Source organism: Mastigoproctus giganteus, chromosome 4, assembly GCF_048544385.1.
Source record: "Mastigoproctus giganteus isolate SK-2022 chromosome 4, ASM4854438v1, whole genome shotgun sequence".
In the NCBI taxonomy this organism is placed as follows: Eukaryota; Metazoa; Arthropoda; class Arachnida; order Uropygi; family Thelyphonidae; genus Mastigoproctus; species Mastigoproctus giganteus.
This window is the reverse complement of record NC_143578.1, coordinates 21,951,583-21,957,582: the sequence shown is the minus strand read 5'-3', so window position 1 is coordinate 21,957,582 and position 6,000 is coordinate 21,951,583.

Below are 6,000 nucleotides of genomic sequence, written 5' to 3'. Positions count from 1 at the left end.
GTCAAATGACTTTTCATAGTACACAAATTCCAGGAATACTGGTGTTTTATGTTCATTTGCGTTCTCCATTAGCTGTGATATTACGTGAAGGTGATCTATAGTTGAGAATCCTGTCCTAAAGCCAGCTTGCTCTTTCGGTTGATTCTCATCAAGTATTCTTTCTAATCTGTTAGTAATGACCCTTGTGAACAACTTGTAGATGTGGGATAACAAGCTAATTGGTCTATAATTTCCAATTTCTGATTTATCTCCTTTCTTGTGCAGCAAAACTATGATTGCATTATTTCACTCCTTAGAAGTCACACCTTTTCTAATGCACTTTGTGAAGAGCCTTGCCAGATTTTCTGTCATGTCAATTTTAACAACTCTACAGTAACTTCATCTTCCCCCGGAGCTTTCTGATTCTTCCTTTTCATCAATGCATGTTCTACCTCATCAGGAAGAATATCGGGTATGACGTATGTGTTGCTAATTTTCAATCCATCTTCCCCACTGCTGGCATCATTCCCTCGCTCCTTGTATAATTCTCTATAGTAGTCTTCTGCTATTTGAATTATGCCTTCTCTGTTTTTAACTCCACATCTGTATTACTGCTGATTTAAGTACATTGTTTTTCCTTAACGCTTGTTCTACTTTTCTTGTGTTAAATCTTCTTATGTCCTCTCTGAGTCTCTTTCTAATGGCTTTGCATAACTCAGTATACTCACTTTTCTCCCTGTCAGTGTTTATCTTGCTCTTCATTTGTCGTCTTCGGTTCATCATAACAAGGGTTTCTTGACTATTTTTTTCTTCATTGCAAATCTTTTTCAATATTGGTTTCTTGGGCTTCATCACTTTCAGAACGTTGTAATATTCCTCGTCGATATCTTGATCCTGAGCAGTCAGCAGAAGCTGAAACGTGTTCTTAAGTTCCAATACATACTGCTTTTTCTCCTCTTCTGTTATCTCAAAGACCTTTGTATTATTTACTCGAGTCAGTTTTTTCCTTTCCTTTCCTACATCTATATCAAGTGGGCATCTTACCATTCTGTGATCACTCCAACATTTACGTTGTTCAGGACGGTAACATCATTCACAATATATCTTCTGTTAGTGAGGATGAAGTCGTTTCATTAGTTGTTAATCCTCTTGGGCTTGTGTGAATATGCTTAAATATGTGCTTTGTACATATGAACGTGTACATACCTTGGTGTACTGTCTGCCTCACAACTATGTACATACTCATATCTATTGAATGGCTAATGCTACGTTTTTAATTGTTATGTAATATTTTATACTGCACAAATTTTTATACTGTACATATTTTTATATTTCTATATCATTGTCAAGCCCCTGGCCTCCTGGCTGTGGCGGGCACATTATTGTATCTTTACTGTACAATAAAGATTTTCTTCTTCTTCTTCTCTTTCATGTTCTATTTCTGTTCACCCTTTTCTTGGAAAAAAGTGTTCATTGCACAATACTAGAAATTCTGCAAATTCTACAAGTCTTTTACCTCTTTTTCCTCTCATAATGTTATTAGGACATCATTACTAATTTCATAAAGCCTTACTGGCACAGCCTCTTCTCAGCTTGAAGAATCTTTCTTCAGCAAAGACCGTTGTAAAGTTGCTGTGCAATTCATCCGCTACATCAGGTGACTATCTAAGACTTCCCCCACACCCAGTGCACAAGGGACCGATCTGATTAGCTTTCTTCTTTGTTGTATTCTCATACACGAAAAATTCCTTGTCCCCATTCTTTGCTCTCTTAGCCAATGATTTTTCATACGCAGTCTTGGCTTTCCTGAACACCAGTTGCAATATATTTACCAACCTCCATGCTCGTATTAGAATTAATTCTTTCATAAACGAGTTTATTTTTTTTCTGGAGCATCTAAATCATCTATAACGCGACAGAGAAGATTTATTTAGTGATGAACTCAGTCCAAAATTCCACACGCAAATTCTACAGAGATTTCTTCCTGTTTCAGCATCTTAGACAAGACAGAAGACAATTTTTTAGACTGTCAAACCAAAGCCGATTTCGAATTTCCAAAAGAGGAAATCGGAAGAAACACTGCGTCTCCTCTAATTAGAGAGTACCAAAATGAGTAATATAATACTCTCGAAAATGAGCATTTAGGATATTTTCTTCGTTAAAAGAGAGAGCAAAAGATTGCGAAGAATCAAAAGATGCTTTAAGAACGCGCAACTTTTATCGAGAATGTAATAACGCCGTAAAGAACGAAAGCAATTTTAATTATGCAAATCAATTTGCAGTATCCGGGTAAAAAAAAAAGAATGCGAACAGCGTTTGAATTATCCAAAGAATTTTCCAAGTAACCAAACGCTTCAAAAATGCCATCGACCACAAATACCACTGATGTAAATGAATAGGCACACACGCACACACTTGGAATGAAGCCAGTGCAGGGGGGGGCGTTCTTAAAAAAAAAACAACTCATTCACGGTATCCGATGACGATTTTAATCACGTACAATCCAAAGTTAAATTCCATTAGAGAGAGAGAATTTGAGCCGATTATAAACAATGAGGTCATTCGAACCGATTTTTAAACAAACGGGAGGTTAGAACAGATTTTTAAACAATGAATACATCAGAACCGATTTTTAAACAATGGAAACATTAATTAGAATAGATTTTTAAACAATTGGGACGTTAGAACCGATTTTTAATTAATGGGGACATTTATTAGAACCGATTTTTAAATAATGGGGACATTTATTAGAACCGATTTTTAAACAATTGGGACTTTAGAACTGATTTTTAAGTAATGTGGACATTTATTATAACCAAATTTTAAATCATTACTGGGGACATTTATTAGAACCGAATTTTAAACAACTGGGATTTTAGAACCGATTTTTAAATAATAAGGAAATTTATTAAAACCGATTTTAAAACAATTGGGATTTTAGAACCGATTTTTAAACAGTTGGAACATTTTTAAACAATTAGAACATTAGAATTGATTTTTAAATAATGGAGACATTTATTAGAGCAGATTTTTAATTAACTAGAACATTTTAACCGATTTTTTTAAAAATTGGGGACATTTATTAGTACAGATTTTTAAATAATTGGGACATTAGAACCGATTTTTAAGTAATAGAGACATTTAGTTTATCCGAGTTTTAAATAACGGGGGCATTTATTAGAGCAGATTTTTAAATAACGGGGGCATTTATTAGAGCAGATTTTTAAATAATTGGGGACATTTGTTAGTACAGATTTTTAAACAATTAGGACTTTAGACTCGATTTGTAAATCATGGGGATATTTTTTAGAATCGATTTGTAAATCATGGGGATATTTTTTAGAATCGATTTGTAAATCATGGGGATATTTTTTAGAATCGATTTTTAAACAATGTTTTATTAAAACAGGTTTTTAAACAATGTGGATATTAGAGCCGATTGTTAAGCAATGGGGATATTAGAGTCGATTGTTAAACATTGGGGAGGTTAGAGCCGATTGTTAAAAATGGGGATATTACAGCCAATTGTTAAACAGTGGGGATATTAGAACCGATTTTTAAACAATGGGGATATTAGAGCCAATTATTAAACAATGGGGATATTAGAACCGATTTTTAAACAATGGGGAGTTTAGAACAGATATTTATTAGAACAGATTTTTAAACGATAGAGATGTTTATTAGAATCGATTTTTAAACAAGGGGGAAATTAGAACCGATTTTTAAACAATGCGGATACTAGAACCGATTTTTAAACGACGGAGATGTTTATTAGAACAGATTTTTAAACAAGGGGGAAGTTAGAACTAATTTTAAAACAGTGGGAATATTCTAACCGATTTTAAGCGATAGAAGCATTCTTAGTAATGCGCACAAATGTAAACAAACGTATAACTTACCTGTTTGTTTACGGGTCTCTGCTGATAATTCAGTTGAGAATATTTCCTAGGCGGATGTAGAAAAGAAAACCGGTGTCAAGAGAAGGTTGTGAGCAAATTTGTACGCCACGTCCGGTGAAGCGGGGATACATCCGTAAGCCGTTGGACGCCCCGAAGCTTTCGTGACATTAGAATACCTCTTCACGTTTAGCATTGCTCCAATGATTAAGGGTCATGCCGGGGTTAAATAGAGAAGTCCACTGGGCTGGCATTTAATTTGCAACGCACTGGCTAGCCGCGGATCGTCCCGGATTACAAGATGCCGTCAGTTCCTTCCCGTACATCGTCTGCAGAATTCTACGAACAAATGATGACATCACATCACACTCTGCTTCAGCAAACATCGATACAGTGGCGGCAAAAAAAAATATCGAAAAATCATTCGGGGTTTTTACGCCCAGAGCAGACCATTCTTTCTACCTGTGTGACGTAGGCTGACGTCAGCCAGGCTCGTTCGTGCTACAGCCACGGCCTAATACGAATATTGAAACGCCAGACTCGGCCCGCGAAACCACGCCCCCCTTGGCGTGACGTCACCGTATCGAACTGGTGTCAGGGCGTCCACGGTAGCCGGTTGTAAGGGGGTTTTGAGTGCCACCGGAATTAGGAATGCTTCCCGATTGGATCGATAATTTGGATAAGGCGCTCAACACGTGATTGGTTCAGCGACCCAGTTTTCCAGTGACGTTTAAATGAGGATAATTGAAACCAGGTGGAGTTCATTACACATTAATTACTCATAGAGCGCCTTCTAGCGGAAATTATAATTCATTAACAAACGTGTCCATTTTGGATTCAGTATCAGAGTGCTCTTCTTAATTGGTTAATTTCAATTTTTGGTTGTCAAGCAACGTAATGATTGGATTATACGTCATACAACAATTGGATCTATTTTTGGTGGTTAACTTTAAAAAGATTGACGTTCTGTCAGAAACGTCATCCACAACGTCTTGTGGTTAAACAAACTGGAATTTCCATCAAAGAATGACCCTTCTACGATCGATGCCAAAGATTGACGTAACACCACTCTTTGAGTGTTGCGCGTTAATTGTGCAATATTCATCACCGCACTCTACTGAAAAGAAGATCGGATTTAAACCCCCGGAAAAGGAAAAGCCCTTTTTCTTTTTTTATTAAAAATCGGTCACTGGCAGAATGGTTGAATCCGGGTGGTCTTTTGTCTCCACACTGAAAAGGTCAAAGTTCCAGCTGCGTTGATGATGTGGAGTTGGTAAGATCTTTTCAATAGGAGAGGAATTCGTCTGTCTCTTGATGGTGTTGGATTTTTTCCATAATTTTTTCTGCTGTGTTTATATTTAAGAAGACGATTGTCAATTATCATAACCTGACGTATTCTCTCTATTCTGGGTTTCCTTATGATTGTATTTTGGATCTTCGTAATAAAAATGCTAAGTAGCGTTCGCTTTTTTCGATTATCTGTTTTCGTGTTGACGTCATAATCACGTGTTATCCTAGCGGACTGGAATGAACGCAATTAATTTTTCATAATTTTTTTTAGCTTTTTTTAAAATCTACATTTTAATGAAATTTTGGGTACTCGACGCTGTCCTTTTTCTTCCTACAATCTTATTCTCATGGAATATATTAAGCGAAAATCGGCTTCGTTTATCAAGAGAAACAAAGACAGAGAGAGAGAGAGAGAGAGAGAGAGAGAGAGAGAGAAAGAGAAACAAAACGGAGAGGAAATGAGAAAGAAACATAGAGAAAGTAAGAAAAACATAAATAAATATATAAAAGACAGTAAAAAACAGAAATAAAGAAAGAGGAAATATAGAAAGAAAGAGATATAACAGAAAGAAAGATAAAGAAAAACAGAAAAGGGGATAAAAAGAAAGAAAGAACAAACAAGAGAAGAAAGAGAAAAAGCGATTAAAGAGAAAGAAAGACAGAGAAAGATAATAAAAGTAAGAAAGATGGAGTGAGAGAAAACTAAAGATAACAGGAGAAAATAGAAAGGAAGAAAACAAAGAATGAGAGTTTTGAGAGAGAGAGAGAATAAAGGAGAAAAATAAAAACGAGAATAAACAAGAAACAGAGAGTAAAAGACAAAGACACAGTGAGA